Source organism: Mastigoproctus giganteus, chromosome 3 (genome assembly GCF_048544385.1).
Source record: "Mastigoproctus giganteus isolate SK-2022 chromosome 3, ASM4854438v1, whole genome shotgun sequence".
Lineage (NCBI taxonomy): Eukaryota > Metazoa > Arthropoda > Arachnida > Uropygi > Thelyphonidae > Mastigoproctus > Mastigoproctus giganteus.
In genome coordinates, this window is record NC_143577.1 from 253,740,586 (window position 1) to 253,763,959 (window position 23,374).

Sequence of the window (23,374 nt, forward strand, 5' to 3'; positions counted from 1 at the left end):
ACAGATACTTCCATGGGCACTGTTCTACTCAATTGGCTTCTATAATTCCCTCTCTCTCTCTCTCTCTCTTTGCCGCCACCAGCCAACGTGCATTTACTGTCCAACTTCAAACTCACAGAACCAACTTTTCATCTTCTTCGTTTATTCATTCAGCTGCGGTTTTCTCGAACAACCTTCCTTGATTCATATTTATTGAAAATTACAGTCTACAGAAGTTCAAGTGTAATGTCAACAAATCTTCTTTCGTCTTCTCAATCCCCAATCCACGCACGGTACTAAGTACTATAGGTTCTAATACCTCTTGTGTTTGGGGTTTTCATAAAAAAAAAAGAAAAAAATTTAATGACAGGGCATGGGTTTTTAAATTATAAATTGTTTCAATGTGGGCTTGGGGATCAGCCGTATTGTTGGTGTAGGATGAATGAATCATGGGTTCATGTGTTATACGATTGTCCCTTGTATGAGGATTATAGTTTAAGATTAAGAAGAATATTCTTAATTTGACAAGAGGGTGTGAATATGTTTATACCCAATCTAATTGTGTATTTTCAGGCATTACAAGAGTATGGCAGACCATTGTTTAGGAAAAGAAGGCAAATGGTTGCCTTAATTTCAGAAGTGTAATGGATTAGTATTTAGGTTAATTTAAGGTTTTCTGTTGTCATTACCGATTACTATTTGATAGCTGTACACCTTTTATTTATTTATTTTTTTTTGCTGGCACTCAGGTTTGGGCAGCCACCTGTATAGCACCTCTTCAGGTGTGTGCGGGATTTTGGTGCGGTTAGCGCCGACAGAATAGTAGACCCAGGCAGGCCCGTCTCCAAGTGCCGAGATATGGGCACCAGGCAGCAGCTGCCCAGGTGTTAACTGCTCCCTGGGGGCTAAGTAGTTGCCATTTCAGTCCATTTACATAGTTTTGTATTAAAAGACAATAGCATTAGGAGGAGATGGACGTGAGTCGTCTAGGTGCCACCATACAACAGATACACAGATAAGATGTGATAAGTCAATCGAACAACAATCCAGTTGTTTCCTGTCGACAACAAAGAAGAAGAAATAGTTATAGTGGGCTCAGGTACACCAATACAGGAGGGTGAAAGATTGGAAGAACGTTGCGTGTTTTACGCTGATTGGAGGACTAGATATGACCAAAAATAGCGTGATTCCATGAACCCATATTGTCAGTTATCATGTGGGCTGGTGGTGAGCAGTGGTGAGCAGCTGGTGGTGTTGGACGTGTTTTCCTGGTGCACTTTGGCCCATTGATATGAACGAAGCAACAGTGGGATACCATGACATGTATATTATCTTCTGTAGTTCAACTCCGCCGGTGTAGTAGTAATGGAAAATGATGTAAGAAAGCAAGCTATTATAGCATCAGCCAAAAAAAAAAAAAAAAAAAAACCTACACACATCACCCATCCATATCCTCTAAGAATTTGTCTAATTCTTCCTTAAATTTATTCAATCCATCTACTTCCACAAAAACAGTTGGAAGCCTACTCCAACAATCAACCACCAGCTGGCTGAAGGAAATCTTCTGCACATCTCCCTTGCACCCATCCTTCAACTTCAGTTTACGCCCCCTCATGTGTGTGGTCTCAGCAAGAGGAACAGTACCATTAACATTCAGCTTACTCAATATATTCAAGGCCTTAACACCTCAATCAGATCAACCACAGTCTCCAGTGGTTATTAGTCTCCAGAAGCTGCAATTTTCAGAACTGAAACCTTTCTAGGTAACAGCACTCTTTTGTTCCCTTCACCAGTCTGATTGCCTTTCTCTGCACCCATTCCAGCAAATCTACATTCTTCTTAAAGTGAGGCCTCCAGAACTGTACGCAGTACTCATGATGCCGCCTAACAATAGCCTAATACAAAGGGATAATCACCTCATTTTTCCTGCTAGCAAATTTTTTGTATATCAATGACAAAACCCCATGAACTGTCCTGGCAGCATGTCTGCACTACTCAGAGAATTTCATGTCTGCCTGCACAATTAACTCCACATCTTTTCATTCTCCACTACCCTGAGTATAGTAACACCCAGTTGATAAGCTACTTTGGAGTTACTGCTACACATATGCAGTACCTCCAATTTATCAATGTTAATCTACAACTCCCGTTTCTCAGCCCATCGATCGAAGTTTCTTAGATCTTGTTCCAGTAACTCATCCTGATGACTATCGTTAACCACCCTGCCAACCTTTGTATCATTTGAAAACTTAGACATTAAGCCTGATATACCTTCATCAATATCAATGATAAATATTGAAAAATGGACCCAGATATGAGCCCTAGGGAACTCCACAAATGACATTAGTCCAATAACAGCATTGCCCATTGATAACTACTTTTTGTCTTATTTCCACTTATCCTTCCCTTTACCATAGCAGTAAATTGCTTTTAATGCCACACTGCTCCAGTTTGTATAGCAGTCTTTTATGCGCATCAGTATCAAAAGCCTTCCTGAAGTCCAAGTATACGATGTCAAAATTATTTTTTTCCATCCAGTTCCTTTGTGATCACATCATAGTATCCAATAAATTGGTCAGACAAGACTTCCCCTTAACAAACCATGCCGTGTCTGAATTGTAATTGCAGTCTTGTCTAGATGATCTTGCAATTCTTCTTTAATCAGTGATTCCATTATTTTCCCTGGAACAGCCGTTAAGCTAACAGGTCTGTAATTACTCATGATGCCTTTTGTCCCAATTTATGAATTTGGGATACATTTCCACATCTCCAATTCATAAGGACCTCCCCTGAATCCAAGGATGTTCTCATAATTATGGTTAAGGTTTTGCTTACTTCCCTTGCTACCTCCTTAAGATAATTGGATAGATTCCATCCATCTCAGGTCCATCTTGAAAAATTTTTCCTCCACTTTCCTTTCAGTTATCAGGAAGTCATTTAGCCCCTCGTCAGAGTTTGATGAACGTCTGGTATCCGCTTCCCTAAAGAATTCCTCATATGTGAATGTAGATGCAAAATACCTATTCAAATTTTCCGCAACCTGAGCAGGATCATCAACAGTTAACTCATAGACATCAAGTGGCCCAATGTAATTCAACCCCTTCCTTCTACTGTTATTATAAGCATAGAAGTCTCTGTTGTTCTTCTTTGCATTCTTTGCCAGAAGCTTCTCATAATCTGCCTTAGCTTGCCTTACCTTCTTTATGGTTTCATTTCAGACTGATTTATATCTACCATAGGCATCTGTATACTTGATAATTTATATGCATCCCATGCATTTTATTTCTGTGCCACGTGTCTCAATAGTTCATCTGACATCCATTTAAGTCTAAGCCTTGAACAGTATTTCTTCGTTGGCGCGTGAAGCCTAGTAGCTTCTTTGATTACTTTTCTGAATACTTCCCATTTAGAATTTGCTGTTGGTAACATCATCAGTTGGTTCCACTGTACACAATTTAAAAACCGTCTGAGACCTCTGTAGTCACCCTGACGAAAGTAACGCCTTTCTCTTTACCCTTGACAGTAGGTTAAATTTAATTACTGTCAAGGTAATTTACCTTGACAGTAATTAAATTTCACATCAGTACACTGTGATGGCTGCCACCCAGTGGATCTTTTACTTGCAGATTTTTAATGCATGAAGATTCACTACTGATAACCAGTTTAAGAGTATTGCTTCCTCTTGTTGCTTCTCTAATATGTTGCTCTAGAAAACAGTCATCCAAGAAATCTAAAAAAAATCTTGCTAGTGTGCGAGTGACCAACTCACAAATTGCAGTCAACATGTTGAAAGTCAAAATCCGCCATTATATAAAACATTCTGATTTTCTAGCCCAGTCTATTTCTCTATATAACTGTTTGGTATACTCATCACAGTCATTAGTCTAACCCACTGCTACTCTCAATTTTGTTTCCCTAGTGCTTATATAACACCAAAGTGACTCAACATTGCACTTGTCATCCATTTCAACTGGTTGCACTGCCTTAGATTTAATATGCTTCTTAACTAAGAACATAACCCTTCCGCTTCTCTTGTCTTGTATACATTTTCCTCCCCACATTCAAATTCAGCATCACTTGCCTATGAGTAACACCATGTTTCCGGTATTCTTACAATGTCTGCGTTTGATAACTTAATAAGTACTTGCAGAACTGGTGGGTGTGTCACAACCGGGAAACCGGTGGTGACACACCCACAGGCAAACCGTTAAACCGTCCTCACCTGTGCCTTTTCCCCCCACCACTGCATTCATCGTTATGCTTTAATTTTCGTGAAGAAAGGTTTCCGGGAGACAGCTCAACGCTGAACTCACGTTGATGCAATGTTTTTTGTGCAGTTGGAGAATTGACAACTGCTATTGTACGTGTCCAGTGCCTCTTGAATGATTTTTGGCAACTTGAATAGCTTTCTTTTCACTCGATGTAACCAAGAGTAAACACATGTGGAGGTCCTAAAGTCTCGAAACTTCATTAGACAATTGGACAGATAACTTGAGTAGTCGAGACCCGCTAATTTAGAAGCCTGATGGGAGCTTTTCGTTAATACCATCTTCAAAGGAGGGTGGATACGTGTCCAGGCCGTTTTTTATAGCCCGGGCACGTTTCATTGCCGTATTACAAAAGCGTGGTGGGAGGAGGTTGAGTAATCGAAAAAGGGTGAAGCAGGGATGGCGGGCTGCTGTGTCACATGTGTTTCTCAGGACACATGTGATATAGTGACATACGCCCTGAGCTGCCAAGGCCATCTTTATTTCATTAGTATCTCCTCCCCCAACTGCGCCCTTGTAATGAGAAAGCTCATACCAAGGCTTCTAATTAATCTTTGTAATATCGTTTGTAAAGAGCTCTACGTGTAAATTTTTTTTTTAAATTTTCAATATAGTATTATTATTAGAAATAATAATAATTATTATAATTAGTATTAGTATTAATAGTAGAAAATAATGCAAGAAAGCAAGTGCATACAGTGTCAGCAGATGAAAATAAAATCAACGGTTCCCATATCATCTGTCCATCCCCTCTAACAGTTTGTCTAGTTCTTCCTTGAATTTATTTAAACTATCTACTTCCACAACTGATGGAAGTTTGTTCCAACAATCAACTACCCGCTGGCTGAAGACAAATTTCCGCACATCTCTCCTGCAAACATCTTTCATTAGTTTAAATTTATTCTCCCTCATCTGCGTAGTCTGAGCAAGAGGAAGGATTCCATCGGCATTGAGCTTATTCAATCCCTTGAGAGCCTTAAATACCTCATCAGATCTCTCCACAGGTGCCCAGTCTCCAGATGCTGCAATTTTCAGAACTGAAGCCTTTCTTGGTAAGAGCGTCCTGTTGTTCCCCTCACTGATCTCGCTTCTCTGCACCCGTTCCAACAGATCCACATTCTTGTTAAAATAAGACTTCCAGACCTGTATTCAGTATTCGAGATGTTGCCAAAACCATTGCCTTGTAATGGAATAATAAGGCTTCCAGATCTATATGGAGTACTCACGATGTGGCCTTACCGTTGCCTTATGCAAGGGACAGTCACCGCTTTATCCCTCCTGGAAAAATCCCTGTATATCATTGACAAAATTCCATGAACTGTCGTAACTGTCAGTCTGCACTGCTCAGAGAGCTTCATATCTGACAGCGCAAAATTACCCCAGTTCTTTTTCATTTCCCACTACCCTGAGTGTAGTACCACAAAGATAATACGTTAATGTGGGACTACTGCTGTCCATATTCAGTTGCTGTTTTTGTAGTAGGGTTTGAGGACCATCGGCGACTAAGGCCATATTGCTTCGTGTATACTGTCTGTAAATTGCGTGTGTTCTGAGGTCGATTTTCTGTTTACTGGACGAAAAACCCGAGTTTCCGGGAGAAAAAACAATACTACCTTTGTCTGAGACTAACTACGCCACGTTGTGAAAAAAAACCATAAAAATTCCTCACGTAATTTACGGAACTCGCAGTCAGGTCTTTTCCACTAGGTGTGAGGAGGAATTCGATTCTGCCAACTGTGCTACCCACGAGGGGCCCCATTTTCAGTCCCTTGCATTTGTGAAAGTTAAACTTTCAAATGTCACTTCTCGGCCCATCCACCTAATTTGTTTAAATATTTTTGCTGCAGCTTGCCCTATTATTTTCATTAACCATCAGGCCAACCTTCATAATAATCATGGACATTAAAACTGACTACTATTAAGTTCTGTTTATACACAGGCATGGCTACAGAGGGCAAAGGAGTTTACAATAAGCCAGTTTGACAAGAATCACGTAGGCTAGAAGAAATCAGTTCAGAGCGTTGTACTACTGCACCCTTGCGTTGACCTCATGGCTAGGTCAGGCCTTTTATATATACAAGGTGCGGCTAAAATGAAACGAGAATCGTTACTTACCAACGCGCATGTCAACAACATTCATATCATCATACTGTAGCTTGTTTTTTGCTGTGCAGATCAGTTTTTGTTTCGTTGAAATCGGTTAAGTTTTGAATGAACAGAAAAATAAGTGATTGTAATTTAGAGCAAAGAATTGTTATAAATTTTTAGTGAAACTCGGTAAAAATGGTGCAGCACGTTGGAGATGTTAAGGAAAGTGTACGGTGATGAAACCATGAGTCAGCTACGTGTGTATTAATGACTAAACAGTTCAGAGAGGGATGGAAAGACGTCCATGACGCTAAGAAGACACGAAGACCGTCAACGTCAACGACAGACGACAATGTTGAAAAAATTTGAGAGATCGTGCGCCAAGACCGTCGGATGAGCATTCGACTAATCGCAGAACATTGACAAAGAAACAGTAAGAACAATTTCTTACTGTGGTTGAGCATGAGATAGGTGTGCGCGTGGATGATTCGTAGTGAGAGAGTTTTTAATGAAAACAAGATCACAACATTGGTGCACCCACCTTATTCTTCAGATCTGGCACCGTGCGACTTTTTTTTCTGTTCCCAAAAATTAAAATCCACCTCAAAGAAAATCGATTTGAGAATTTTGCGGCATTCAAAACACAATGGAGCAATTAAAGGCTTTACCTTCCACTGCTGTTTTAGATTCTGAAAATCGCGAAGGACCGCTGCATATGCGCGGCTGGAGGGTACTTTGAAGAGGATAAACATTGAAATTGTTGTTTTTAAAATAATTAATGATTTTAAAAATATTTCTCGTTTATTTTTAGCCGCACCTATAGTTCGAGCCCCTGGCAGGGGTCATGTCAGCCTATGCAGAAAGATTAGCATTAGATCAAGCTTATACAGCATTAGAACCAAGCTTATACAGCCTCAATGAAGAAATAAAATAAATAAATAACCCTCCCCATTTCACCTATCAATTCACTCCAAATATTTGTCCAGTTCCGCCTTGAATTTATTTAAGTTGCTGACCACCAGTACAACAGATGGAAGTTTGTTCCAGCAATCAACTACCCGCTGACTAAAGGCAAATTTCCACACATCTATTCTACAACTGTCTTTCCTCAATTTGAATCAGATCACCTCGCAGGTGCCTAGTCTTCAGACGCTGCAATTTGTAGAATTTAAGCCTTTCTTGGTAAGAGCATCCTCTTTGTTTCCCCTTACCTATCTCAGTGCCTTTCTCTGTACTCGTTCAAGCAGCTCTACATCCTCCCTAAAGTGAGGCCTCAAGGCCTCTATGCAGTAGTCAAGGTGTGGCCTGACCATTGCCTTATACAAAGGGATGATCACCTCCTTAACCCTGCTAGAAAAATTCCTGTATATCATTGACATAACCCCATGACTTACTCTTGCAGACTGCACTGCTCAGAAAACTTCATATCTGACTGCACAATTACCCCAGGTCTTTTCATTCTCTACAACCCTGAGTGTAGTACCACACAATTGATACGTTTACTCAGGGGTTGCTGCTACCCATATGCAATATTTTGCATTTTTCAATGTTAAACTTCAGTTGCCACCTGTCAGCCCATCTGCTCAACGTTTCTAGATTCTGTTGCAGTAGCGTACTGTCATTAATGTCATTAACAGCCCTACTGACCTTCGTGTTGTCTGTACTCTTGGACATTAAGCCTGATATATACCTTCATCAATATCATTAATATGTACAAAACACAACAATGAACCCAACACAGATGGCTCTGGTCAGTGGCATAACTATGCCAATGCAGCCAAAGCGACGCATGGGGCCCACGATCAAAGGGGGCCCACTACCCTCCTGCTCGAAACAGAAAAAATTGGAGTCAAAATGTGAGTTTTTTATTTGTGTTTATGATAAAATTTACTATGTCTACGAACGATAATTTTTTTCCGTAGCTGGAACGATAATTTTTTTTCCAAACAAAATATTTTTTAGGGTGTCCACACTAGGCTTTGCATTGGGGCTCACTTTTTGTAGTTAAAATACTGGCTCTGGTGCTGCTAACTTCTAATGCCCCACGAGGGACTCTGCATTATTACTTAATGAACAACTCTCAGGTCATTTCCTGTCAGTCCTAAACCTGTAGCATTTCTTGAAGTTTACCTTTAGAATAGAACATTACCTACCTGAAAATTACTAAACCAAGTTAAAGATAGGCCGACGTAATGTCCAAATAAGTAACGTATTTATTTATTTATTCATATTTATAAATAAAACGAAACAGAAATAATTTATCTCTGTAAAACAAATATAATGGAGATAATTATTAAATAATTAATTACATAATAAATTAAACGTTACTTGGTTTGGTAACTGATTAGACATCACTGAGACATCGATGAAACAAGTTTTAGACTGAAGATTTAGCCTAATTGTGCAGTGGGTGTTCATTATTTAATATTGACAGAAACAAGACTATCAGATAACCATTTTATTTTATTAAAACATGCATCAAAAGGCACTGTGTTAGTTCATCCCTAAAATATACATATTCTAATGGAAACTTATAATATACAACAGCAGCAAATACATAACTTTATCACTATTTTTTTATCCTACATCAGTGTCCCTAAATTCGTCCAAGCTGCTAATGTACACAAATTAACTAAACTTGGCCCCACCATTTTGCAACAACAGAGGGCGATGAGTCACTTCGCGCATGCGTACGAGAACATTTCACAATTAACGTACGTGAATGTAGGTGACAGGTTGACGTATTGGATCCGCGCTCGTGTCCCTGCAGGTGATTATGACAACAGAAGGTATGTGGCATTACGTCACTGCGTTCTAGAATTGCATCCTTCTCAGGGCATTTTTACAGTTCAGTAGCTGCAGGTTAGTCGATATATGGCTTCTTGAAACTAAAGCAGAATGACTTAACAGATGGACGCTTTAGTTTCGTACTCAACAACAGCAGAGTATAATTCGTCAGTTAACTTTAGCACTGAATTATTTACTTTTAGTAAAGCTTCTATTTTCTTTAAATGTAACCTTTCCAATATTAAAAGGCTAGGACGGCGTATTAAAATTTGACCTTGAGTATTTTTAAAAATACACGAACCCATCGAAATATTAAAAATGGCTGCCACAGAAATTATAATTGGATTCTTACAACCGTTCTGCCCTCTACCGACAGTTATACAAACGAACTAATATTAAGTTCATTTTTTAATTATGATGTAACTTATTTCAAAGAACAAGAACATTAAAAAATAATAAATTTAAAAATAACTCTAAGCTGAAATCAGTTACACAACTATTGAGAAGTATGTCTATGGCCAAGCATTCTCGTAACCAAACCAATACACATTTCAAACGAAATTCTGAAAGGAAATATCCATATTATGGACATTTTCCTCTTTTAATAGCTTTTTTTTATTCCCCCTCTAGGCTACAGTGCATTCTTAGGGCAGTGACCCTCGCACGATTTCCTCCTAGAGATGTCTATGAACCGTGGAACGCAAGGTGTTCCCGACGATCTGTTTTAATCACAGATGAACTGTAGCTGAGATTGACACATTCCATGATGAACTTCAGTTTTCTTTGAAGACTATTCACCTCGCCTGAAGAAATCAGAATGTTCCTAAGAAAGAGAAATGTATAACAATAGGTCATCAATTCTCAATGAAACCTCTTGACTTGAAAAAATTATTTAAAATAGCCTTTAATATAAATATATTTATTTTAATTTATGCGTTTATTCTAAAATTATTTATAAATGCTGAATATTTAGCATTTAAAAAAAATACTTTGAAAAATTATTCCGAAGAATAATATATAAAAATAGGATCATTGTACTTAAACTTTCCTAGCGAGCATAACTTTCTTTAGATGATGTCACGGGTCAGTTCTTGGGTGTTCAACGCCTCTTTCTTCCGGGTTCTCATGATTATATACTTTGCATTTTTCGCTAATGTACACATGAAAGTAATGCTAAATAAACTTTATGAAGTGTCAATGTTGAAAGTATTATATGTTTTAAGTATTTTATTAAGATTAATAAAATTCTTAAAACATAAAATGCAACAGTGGGCCGTTGGTAGTTTAGAATTTGTCCTCAGGTAACTAAGATGTCGCACTCGTGGGTAGCACGGTTGGAAGAATCGTCGTCCACCCCACACCAGGTGGAAAAGACCTACGTTCGAGTTCGTCAATGACGTGAGGAATTTTTATGAGGAAATTTTTCATAACATGGCTGAGTTAGTCGGTCTCAGAAGAGAGTGGCATGGTTTTTTCTCCCGGAAAATCAAGTTTTTCGTCAAGTAAACAGAAAATCAACCACACAACACACGCAATTTACAGACAGTATATACGGAGCAATATGGCCTTAGTCGCTAATGCTCCTAAAACCCAACTACAACAATTGAGATGTCATAGTCTTACTTATCCCAAAAATAATTTTACATATAGGTGAAGTATGAATTTACCATACTTCATTGCCCTGCCCAATTATCGATTATCAACCAAATTGGCTGTCAACTGGATGAGGAGGAATGAGCTTTGTTTGCAGTAGGGGTTCACAACCTTCGAGTCTGCGGCAAACCTGTGGGATGCGATCTGGTCTGCATCGGACAGTATCCCTTCTGTACCTTGTTGAGTCCGTGTCTTGACACGGACTCAACAAGGGTGTTCCAAAGGTAATTCATTGGTGTTCCAAAGATAGTGAAAAACTAGTGTGAAATTTTTATAGAATTTCATTACCTGTTGATAATAAATACATTTTTTGTTTATACTCCGGAACGACCACGCAATCGGAGTTCACAAGATAGAGAAAATACAAGAAACACCACCGTATTTAGTAATAGCAGGTTTGAACCCCGGTTACGCGAGGCACGTGTACTTATGCATTTTCGCTCCTGACCATTCGGCTAATGAAACTCTTTGCATGGTTATTAAGTGTCTATCGAAGCAACACAAAATCGAGAAAAAAAACAAAAAAAAAACAAAAAAAAAAAAACGAGATTAAAAATTACCTGGTCACTTACCGAACTAGAAACATTACTAGAACTAGAAGCTCCATAATATAACCATCAATCACAAATTAACAATATTCGTATGTTTATTTGGACCAATCTCTGTACACTCGAGACAGTCGAAAACTCAAAGATGCGCGACTGAGTCATCTTAATGTACAGTATCTGCTTTATATCTCATGGTACAAAGACGTGATGCTATCAAAGGAGCACTCCATTTCAATAAAAGGGTGGGTGCACCTAATAAAGTGTCCACTCAGTGTATATTTTCCTTTATTGCGTTTATTTCAAAGTTCGAGTTTCGTAAGAATTTTTATTTCTCTCAGGTGAACTCTGAACACCAGCGTTCAGTGGGGGGGGGGGGAATTATTCAACGTGCTGTCTCGCTTCTCACATGCTAGATTATCAGATCATCCGACCATCAGATGCTGATATGACCGAAATAGTGAATTCGGTCACAAGCTCAAGGTTTTTTGAAATCTTGACCAATGAGCATCCAACAGAGATTGGTCGAAAATATTTTGCGTTTTGGAGTCTTGCTTTTTGAGATAAGTTTAACAAAGTAGTTGTCCCCTAACTTGTGAATTATTGTGGTTCTGAAAACTTCTTGAAAATCATGGAGGGTGTCAATTTGAACGTACTGCATGTTTTGATAATAAATAGTGAACTTGCTCCTTGGTAGGTGGATTTACTATTTTTTTTTTTTTTTTTGCTGCACCATAGTACCTTGGCTAAGATATTTTGAAATTGCCAGCAACTAATGTTGAAATTTTCAGCTCTCCTGGTTGGAGATGGTGGGCCATCCTGGCGAAAAGCTCGATCCTCGAATCCTTGATGGTGCTGCAGAGAGCTACGATATTATTAGGTCGAGGTCGCTAACTTTTCTCACTAGGTTTCGGTGAATTTGGAATGAAAGGATTCCGGGATTTGAGGAAGGATTCCGCACATTTCGACGGAATATACCCCTTTATGATACCACTTCAAGTTGCTTGAGTTATGAACACCAGTCAGTTTGGATTCATAGCTCCGTGAGGTTAGCTATGCATCCAAATAATTAAATACAGATCATATGATCATGTTCCTTTTTTTCACAGTCTTGGCGTTGGCGGCACCACTCCATTCGAATCTTTCCATTTTTCACAGATACAAGTTGCATTCGTATAGGCACATGACTACCAAATTTCAGATTCTTCAAATCTCGCACATAATTCGGTTGGAAATGGGAAATGAGGATGTGTTCAGATGGAAGGGATGAGGAAACCCATTGATGTTCATGAAAACACCTCCAAACCAAAATACCAGTGCAGCCGGCCTGTTTTCGTCCAACCATGCAGCTGTTGACCTGCTTGCCGTCGAATACGCACCTGTCCATCGGCTTGGCGGAGTTGGAATCTTGATTAATCGGACCAGGCGACCTTTTTCCAGTCGTCCAATGTCCAAGAACTGCTTCCATGCCCATTGCAGGCGGAGGCGTCGATGACAGTCGGTCAACGTGGGCGCTAATAGGTTTCCTACTCCGTAGGCTTATCCGCAAGAGTGTCTCCTCGGAAACCTTTCTCTGGTCGTACTCGGCCGTTAATTGAGAAAACGTGAGCTGTCTGTTGTTCGGACTGCACGTGCCAACCACCGTTCACTTCGATTGTCAACCAGTGATTTTTTCTCCGTTCCTGCACATTGGGTGGTTGTGTGTCCTTCTTTTCAGACCATTCTCGTCATATCTTCACTATGGCTGCCCTCGAACAGTCGACAATTCCTGTGGCTGCTGAGATGCTGGTCCCTGTCTTCATAGTGCCGCAACTAATTCCCGTTCAAATCGCACAAGTCTTTCCATTTCCTAATTGCAGGGGATTCGTACTGATGCACTATCTTGCCGTCACTGTATATATGCTTCGCCGGTTAGTAAGTCAATCCTAGGTGTTGTGAGGTATGCACTCGTGGGGATAGTAGTCATAATGTTTTCGCTCATGGGTGTATGTAAGTGTCTAAGGTAGGGCAGGTTGAACTGTAGTTCCTGGTTCCTAACAGACTGTAAAAATAAGTCAGATTTGTGTGTAAGTGTTTTGTTGTTTTGGTCTCTTAGCTACCAGGAAGCAGCGATTACAGGGAAAGCTGATTTCCTGTGTCCGTCCCTAGTTTCTGGGATAGCTTATTTTATGTCCGAGGGAGAAGTAGAGGATTGAAACCTAGATATAAACAGTTTTTATATTTTGCATTATCTTGGGGTATTTCGGGGTGCCGATTCCAGGATTGGTAAATTTTAAGACCAAGGAGAGATGTTTTTAGAATGTATCGACAGCCAGGATAAGTATCTTAACATGTGAGAGTCCTTTGAACAGGTTGTCCAAGAGCATAGAGGTGAAAATTCCGCTGACGATGAAGAGTTTATGTCCGTAAGCAGGAGCGACCATCATCTTTAGTATTAGCATTAGTACAGGCATATGATGCAAGAAAGCAAGCTTATACAGCATCAACCAAAAAAAAAAAAAAAACCTTTCCAATTCACCTATCCATTCCCTCCAAAATTTTGTCCAGTTCCTCCTTGAATTTATTTAATCTATCAACTTTAGCAACGACAGATGGTAGTTTGTTCCAGCAATCAACCACTCGCTCGCTAAAGGCAAATTTCCGCACACCTATTCTCCAACTATCTTTCCTCATGTGTGTTGTCTGAACAAGAGGAAGAACCCCATCAAAACCATTCAAAGGCCTTATACACCTCAATCAGATCACCTCAGAGGGCCTAGTCTCCAGACGATGCAGTTTACAGAACTGAAGCCTTTATTCGTAAGAGCACCCTTATCTTCGGATATTTCGGGGTGCCGATTCCAGGACTGTTTAATTTTAAGACAAGAGAGATGTTTTGAGAATGTATCGACAGCCAGGATAAGTATCTTAACATGTGGGAATCCGTTGAACAGGTTGTCCAAGAGTTAGCATAGAGGTGAAAATTCCGCTGACGATGAAGAGTTGAAGGTACGTGGATTTACGAAATGGTCTTTTAAGTGACGTTACGAACATTATATGAGAAGGGCTGCTGACGGTCCAGGATATAAATATGCCCTAGACTTCTGATACTTCCTTTGTGAAAAAAAAATTCATAAAATAATTTCACATTGGAAAAAGTCTGTCGTTGCCAAAGCTGATTCACACGTGCATAAAAATAATCCTGCTTTGTTCTTCGAGGAGAATATTAAATAAATGACCTGTTTCGTCCCGAAACTTATCAGAATAAATATTCTTTTAATAATTTCTGTGACTGCTGTAATTCCTTTGTACTGCAAAGGAGGCAATGACTTGAGTTCGAGTCCCGTCGATGACGTGAGGAATTTTTATAGGCCTTTTCCACAACGTGGCTGAGTTAGTCGGTCTCAAGCGAGAGTAGCATGGTTTTTCTCCTGGAAACTCGGGTTTTTCGTCCAGCAATCAGAAAATCGACCTCAGAACACGCAATTTACAGAGTATACACGGAGTAATATGGTCTTAGTCACTGATGATCCTAAAAACCTACAACTTTCATAGTATTTTTTGACTTTGCGCAATGTATTTTGATAAATCTTACAAGAGATTTTAAAATCACTGGTCCTTTAACGAACAAGATTAATAATAGATTAAAATAGATTAATATGTTTCGAAATTCGCTTCGATGTTGTCGCTGAAGCGCTCTCTGTTGCTTGAAAACTATACTAATAAATTTGTTTGGTTGGCGAGATTAAATCACTGAGGAAGCGGAGGAGAAAACATCTGTGAAATATATGATTTGTTGATTTGGGTGGTATTTGTTGATACGGCAGTGTGAAAATTGGAGTGTAGAGTACGTTTTTCAAGAATTTGCATTTTGTCATTCAGTACATTCTGTCCAGCATATGAAACATTATGGAAATTAAGTCAGTCATGGATACGAATTAATTTATTAGTCACTTCCAGTCATCCCTCTGGTATCTGTCTTTAGGTAAGACCTCCATTTCAATTAATTGCGAGAGATAGAAGGCTCACAGCATGGATTCAAAAGTTAAATTGGAATCCGAGGTAAAAGTATCCATTGTTAAAGAAAATTTAAATTTACCATCGATTATATTGGACTGTTGTTGTAATAGCATTAGAAACGCGATCTCGTATGGCTAACTGGCTTAAGACGAAGCACGATTCGAGTTTCGGGTTTTTCGACCCTATATACGAAAACCGACCATAAGATACATGCAATTTATAAACACGAGTTACTGTCTTCAAGGACTTCATTTCCTCTGTGCACATCCTGAACAATAACCTCGTTCTGATGATAGCATCACAGGAATTCAGAAATATTACTGAAGACTAAAGAGTTTAATCAGTTGAGGACACTGGTCGGTATTCATTTGTGGTCTCTTTTGATGCATGGTGCTTCTCTTCTATTAATTATGAAAAAAAAAAGGTATTTTATGTGCTATGATATGCTATGCGGGCTTTAAATTTTATTAAATTGCAGGATTTTTTGAAGAAATAGGAAGTGACAGTTGCATGCTAGAGGGCGATGGGTATGAAGACGGAAGTTTGACTTGTTTATTTAAATTACTGCACAAAGATTTACTTACCTTAAATTCAAATGCGTAGGAAACACAGTTAGTTGGTGCTTAGAATAATTCAGGGACCTGCACGTCTAGATTATTTATTGGTCTCAGTCTCACGTCAAGGAAAGTCTACCACAGTTTAAATTCACCAGACAAAAGTTAAAGCAGATTTCAAAAATATCAACCTACTTATTAAATGACTAAGAACATGTATGGCTTATTCCATCATTTTAAATTAGAGTTACCGTATATTTTGGACTATAAGATACGTAATATACAGACACATTTTTTTGTGAAAACAAAGTGCCTAAAATTTGACCGAAAGTTCTACCATACTAAATGTATCCTGTATGTACTCATAATTACATACTCCTTTTATGAGCAGACAATCAAGAAGGTTGAAAAGAAGGCAGGGACGGAGTGGGGCAAATAAACACAGGGAAATTTCCCTGTGGGGACCTCGCCTATGAATCCCCGTCCTGATTATAACTTTTTTTTATCACCTGGATGAGTCAGTTTCTAATTAGAAACTGACCTCATCTCGAGATCGACCTATCACAATTTTGTTTTACAAGTGTACTTCTGTCTTAAATAAAGTACATTGGTTGTAGAATTATTAGTTCTTAATTATGAAAAACACTAGGTGCGTACATAAATATTTGTGTTAGTAATTAATGAGATTTTTAGCGTTAGTGTTCTTCACCAAATTATATGCAGAGATATTTTAGAATGTTAGCTGGTAAAGTTAAGAGTTAGTACTGCCATACGTTTAGCATTCATAATGGAGAACCTGTGTGATACGAATGAAAAAAAAAATAAATAATAATTCTTCGATATCGAACTTTTGAAAGGCTCGACAAATCACTCTAAAATAACGAAATATAAAATTTCATGAAAATCCATCCACTCGGAGTCGAGTTATTACATGCAGACGGACGGACGGACAAAGAAATAATAATTGAAAGATTTCTGTTCGTCCGATTTCAAAGAAATTTTGGAATGTTTCGAAAAATCCTTTTATAAGCCTAAGTATAAAATTTCACGAAAATCTATCTATCCACTGAGAGTGGAGTTGTTACATGCTGATGGACAGAAAGACGAATGGGCATCGCGAAGACAATAGATGATGGTAAAGCGCCTAAAACTGAGCAAGCACGCTTAATAAGTTCTCCAAAATTTAAAGTTTTAGCTAAATTCCTTTCAATAAATAACATTGCATAACCATTCAGATGATCTTCCGTTAAGGGAGTTCTGTTGCTGGTCTAGAAAAACTGCAATATCATACTATCCGAATTGTAATTACACTGCCCTACCATTAATATCCGGACACCTTCCTTTAGACAAAAAAAAAGCTTTTATTGTGTCATTTAATATTTTGAACTGAAACCTTTTGCTTTTATGACGGTCTTCAATCTTCGCGGCATACTCTCAACCAGCTTTTTATAAATGTCAAGTGATATGTTCCTCCGCTCGGCCTTTAACGCAGCTACCAACCACTTCGGCCTTGTTCCACGTGCACGTCGAGATCGCACGGCAATCTCGACGTGCACGTACCCTACGTTTCAATATATCTCAAAGATGCTCGATGGGGTTCAGATCAGCACTCTGGGCTGGCAAGTCCAACTTTTCCACACCCATGTCCTCAAACCACTCTGTTACCACCCGAGCAGTATGGCTTGGCGCGTTGTCCTGCTGATGGAGATATGGGCCTTCCCCCGAAGTATTGCCATAATCTTGGAAGTGCATAATTGTCCAGACTGTCCTGGTATTGCACAGCATTCATGGTTATGTCGAATAATGGGCCCAAGCCAAACCATGAAAGGAGCCCCATACAATGACACTGCCTCCACCAAACTTCATTGTTGGGAGGATACAATCAGGAAGGAACTGTTCCTCTGGCGTTCACCACACCCAGGAATGGCCATCAGACTGGCAGAGTGCGAACCTCGACTCATCTGTCCATAGGACTGTTTTCTGCTACTCTACAGTCCAGGATTCACGCACCTAACACCATGTTAATCGGCGTCTAGCATTTGTTGAGGTGATCAATTCCGTTGAACTGTTGAGGTAATTCTGTTGAACGTGTCATCTTTGATGCCCACGTTTGAAATTCTCTGTTCGAAGCCCAGTGTGCATATTTATAGCAGGTTCTGTGACGTGTTGCATGCATAGGACCTGTTTCCCCATCCATGGAGGAGTGTCCAGATATTAATGGTAGGGCAGTGTATTTTCACTTCTACAAATGGTGCGTCTAACTCCTAATTCGACGAGACCCGGTTGGCATTTCCCGACCTCGTTAGCGATTAGATTCGTCACTGATATGGCCCCTAATCTCAGCATCCCGATAGGGACATGCCCGCTGTGCCTATTGGGTAATCCAGCACCGACAGCATTGGTACTTTCAAAGAGGATTTTTTAAAATTTATATTGCAACTTGATTACCTGATCTTGGACAGCGAGCATGAATCCTTCATCTCGGGGGAAAGAGATTTCCTTTTGTGAGTCAAGCGTTGGAAGCTGTCTAATCAATGTAATCTTGATGGAGGTCATTGTATTGTCTGCCATGGAGTGTCTTCGCCCATCTTTCTGTCTTTGTTTCTTCTGTGTGTGTGTGTGTGCGTGTGTCAGTGTAGTTTCCTTCTTGAGGTTGCCTGTTATGTGCCGTTTGTCTTTCTTTCTTATGGCTTGGTAGATTGGTGCTGTGTTTTTCTGGAAGTAATCGCGTAGGTTCTTAATCACTTTATTCTCTTGTTCAATGAGGTCAGTCAACCCCCTTCCTCCTTCTTTAAGGGCCATAAGGTCAGTCTCTCGATGGCCAGCTTCGAATGTTGTTGGCGGATTTTGGTCAGCATTATCCTGGTCAATCTTATAATGTCCTCCATCTCGGTATTGATCCAATCTACGACCCCGAAGGAGTACGTTAATACTGGGATTGCGTAAGTGTTTATTGACCATGTTCCCACCATTCAGATTTTTACCGGGCTTCTCAGTCTATGGTGGTATTTCTCAGTCAGGTGTACCTTGATCACCTTGTGTTCTAACTAGTGGGCTTGTCTCTTCCTCTGTCATGACTTCAATCTCTTCACCGGTCTTCAGCTGGTAGTTTTGTCCGATTAGATGTCCTTGATGTATTTAATGAGTCTAGCATTTGTCTAGGCCATATTGCATCCTGATGTCAGTTATGTTATTTTTATTTCACCCCGATGTTATTGTTATTGTTTTTATTGTAAATGAATTAAATTAGTGAGGGGTAGCAGCCTTGGGTATTACACGACTTTTTCCACATTTTTTTTAAATCAAAATTCTAATTGAATTGAATGCAATGAGTTTGGTATGGTAGGAGGTAATTTGACAAGATACATAAATAAAAAAAATAATAATGGCCAAGAGCCGTCAAAACACCATCCGAAGTCGGCCATCGAGAGAATGACCATAACCCGGAAAGGAGGGAGGGAGCGGTTTGACAGACGTCACTGAACAACAAAAGAAGGCGATTAAGAACCTGAGGTATTACTCCCAGGAAAAACACGGCACCAATCCAGCAAGCCATAAAGAAGATAGACAAACGGCACACAGCGTTCAACCCCAACAAGGAGACACACTCATATAGATAGAAGAATCAAAGACAGAAAGTTGGGCGAAGAAAACACTCCATGGTAGACACTATAATGACCTCCATCAAGATTACATAGATAAGATGGCTTGGGATCTCCTCGCCGAGACTGATGGATTCATGCTTGCCATCCAAGACCAGACAATCAACAAATTCAAATTCAAATTATTGTATTAGGGCCACCCATTATTTCTAATATATACCCATATATGTATTTTGTCTGTAAATTGCCTGTGTTCTCTGGTCGATTTGCCTGTTTTGCTAGACGAAAAAAAACCCAGTTTCTGGGGAAAAACTTTGCTGTCCACGCCTGAGACCGATTAACTCAGCCACTGAGTGAAAAAAGCCCACTAAAGTTCGTAGCATCATCGACGGGATTCGAACCCGGGCCTTTTAAACCCCTTGTGGGGAGGACGGTGACGATACCACTGTGCTACACGCGCAGACACCAGGCAATCAACACCAGGAAGTACAAGAAATACATCGCCAAGGACCCCCGGAGTGTCGACGATGATACCTGCCCTCAGAAACAATCCGGCACATCACCGCAGGGTGCAGAGTGAACACCCAGATGGAGTACTCTCACAAACACGACCAGATGTCAGAATCTAGGACCAGGTGTCATCAGAAGCTAGCGAAAAAATACTAGCTGATCAAAAAAGTGTACCGTATTACAAGAGTGAACCCCAGGCTGCACTAGAGATCGCTACTCACAAACTATACTGGGACCGCGTCATAATAAAGGATAATACGATTTCCCACAACAGACCAAACAATATTCATCGACAAGAAGGAAATGGCTACCTACCTGATCGACATAGCAGTGCCCAAACACTAGCAACCTTCAGAAAACCTACGAGGAAAAGATCAGGAAGTACTCAAATCTAAGACAGGAAGTCTAAGACATATGGCATATAGAACAAGCAACGACAATGCCGATCATGGTAACTACAAGCATGGTGATAAAACAGCCTCCATAAGAACCTAGCAGCAATAAGCCTATCATAGAATTCTTATGTGGAACTCCAGAAAGCCGCGATCCTCAACACCTGTAGGACAGTAAGAGAGGTCCTAAACCCACTGTAATAATAATAATAATAATAATAATAATAATAATAACCGGATATAACCAACCACCCCATGCACTCGGTACAAATACTCAATGGGTGGAAAAATCCCAAAAGTGCACGTTTGAATTGACACCTCAATCGACTCGCACAATCTTCCAGATTTCTAGTTAGATCAAGTGGCAAGCATTATTTTCGCTTTTAGGCGCGTTAGCATATATGTTTAAGGCACCGATTTGGAAAAGACCTGAGTTCGAGTCCTGTCGATGACATGATAAATTTTATGGGCCTTTTTTTCACAACGTGGCTGAGTTAGTCAATCTCAGGGGAAGGCAGATGGTTTTTTCTTCCGGAAACTCGAGTTTTTCGTCCAACAAACAAAAAATCGACCAAAGAACACACAATTTAATACACGAAGTAATATGGCCTTAGTCAATGATGCTCCTAAAACCCTACTACAACTACAATAATAGTCCATTAAGTTATTGAGCCTGTTTTTACGTTATTATCCATATTTTATTATATTTTGTTCAAAGCTGTAAATAGTTGCATATAATTGATTATTGTCATCGTCATCATCATCAGCCATTTTCAATCCACTGCAGGATGAAGGAGTGTCCAGCAACTTTCCCGGTCCTTTTGTTTTGTGCAATGGCCATCCGTTTACTGCCCACAAACTTGAATTTCATCTATCTCAGTTGTTGACTTTTCTTTTAGCTTCTCTTGGGTACCATTCTATTATTTCCTTAGTCCATCTGTCCTCATGTCTTCGAGCTATGTGTCCTGCCCAAGTCCATTTCAGTTCTATAGTTTTGATGATTATTGTACAAATATATTAAATTCTTATTTTGGATTGTACTTTTTCGTATAGGTGAATTACTGTTTATCAGTGTAATTTATGCATTATTCTAAACAAATAAACAAACACAAACAATCAATAAATCAGTATGAAGTATAAACCAATTAACAGCCATGTAAGCTCTTATGCATTTTGGTAGTGAGTCAAAAAGTTGCATGATATCCTTTGAGGAATATCATCCACGCTTGGGTTAACTGCTGCCCTTTTAAACTTCTGTGGTTTTGGATATAGTTTGGTTTGGCTTTGGCTGTAAGTCCCAGACATGCTAGTTCAGAAAGTAGGGAACGTAGCAGACCTGGGAAGCAAGGCTGCAATCAGAGAGAAAATTAGCTACTTAATTACCAATCCATAAGATGGAGCTTGTTTAGAAGACCTTTATGCCAAATACGTTCAAAAGCCTTGGAAATGTCAAGAGCAATTGTTTGAGTTTCACCAAACTTTTCCATCAAATTTGTCCAAAATTGAGTGACTTATGCCAATATATCACCAGTGGATTGTCACTGTCGGAATTCATATTGGCGATCATTGATCAGATGGAAGAATTCGAGATAATTTAGGAGTTGGCGGTTAATGAATTTCTCCATTACTGTGGAAAGAGTAGAAGCAATTGGACGATACTACTTGGAAGGGAGGGATTTATCACCCTTTTTCGGAACTGGCTGGATATGAGCAAATTTCGAAGCAGAAGGAAAACACCAGTGAAATGAGAAAGTGTAAAAAGGCGACATAGAATATGATCAAGTTCAGGAGCACAGGTTTAGAGAACAATTGGAGACAATTGTTCTCTAAACAATTGTCTGGGGTTGGAGCTTTCTTGGCTTCAGAATTCTTGTAACATTCTTCTGTCGGAAGACCACGGGAAGTATTGAATGGAATGTGTTTGGTATGGTAGGAGGTGATTTGCCAAGATCATTGATACAAGAGCCAGAAGAAAAGTAGAATGTTAGTAAGTCGGCTTTATCCTTAATTGAGGAGATGCAGTAGTAGGTCTTTCCGGCTGTAATAGAGGTGGAAGTACAGAAGACTCAACTACCACTTGACAAGAATAAAGTTTTCTACTCTTTTAAAACTTCATAATTAATTATATTACAATTACAATTGTTGAGAGCTTTGGTGTAGGCAGAAAATGAAACTTGAATTTGGATACCAACCAATTGCGATATGCTACTTCTTATCTTAAAAATAGCCTTAGCCTTAGAAATTTCGAAAATAATTTCTGGGCCACATTTGAGGTCACACGCTTTCTTTTAACTCTATCACTTGATGCTATTTTAAATTGTAAGGATTGCAAAATTATTTAATAAATAAAGTCACAATTCAGAAATCACATAAACACTGTATACAATCTGACCGCACGATAGCTTGAGGCAGACTGAGACCGAAACAAAGCGAGTCGGTAGACCTGCAGTTTAACAACATATTATTTATCTACTAAAATGTTTCAGTTGAAGTTATTTGATCCACTCTTCTCTGTATTTAAAAATTGCGGAAGATTCCAGATATTTTTATGTTTGACATCAGCCCAGTCATACCCAGGTTTACATATACGAGGGGAGAGTGCGGATAACTACCAAACGTATCCTGTGACTTATCGCTTAAATCTGAAATTTTGAATGTTCCTTTAACATAATTCTGGATTCATATACGGAAAGATAATTCTTAAATCGCAAATATGCACTAAGAGGTGTAGTTTATCAATATATTTTAAGTTTAAACTTAAATTAAAAATTTATATTGTGATTGTTCTCACTAAGCCAACCGATCTATATTTCATGCAAATTCAAGGCTTCATGAGTAGGAATGAGAAGGCTCCACGATGGGAAACAGTAGTTCCCTTTGAGTATGCGGGAAGAAGTACATAAAATTTGACAACCTCTTCTCTAGGGGTACATTGATTAGTGGCCCACAGTGGAAATGATGAAAACCTTGAAAAAAAAAAAAATCAGTAAAATATTT

At 39.3% G+C, this 23,374-nt stretch overlaps 1 protein-coding gene across 1 annotated transcript in view; it reads right to left on the reverse strand.

The window, feature by feature from the left end:
* Positions 1 to 8,849: 8,849 nt before the first annotated feature.
* Positions 8,850 to 23,374, reverse strand: part of LOC150089060 (uncharacterized) — a 31,849-nt gene continuing 17,324 nt past the window's right edge. Inside the window, exon 2 of the mRNA XM_090369797.1 lies at positions 8,850 to 9,945. The gene's annotated coding sequence lies outside the window, so the exon portion shown is untranslated. The remainder of the gene's footprint in view (positions 9,946 to 23,374) is intronic.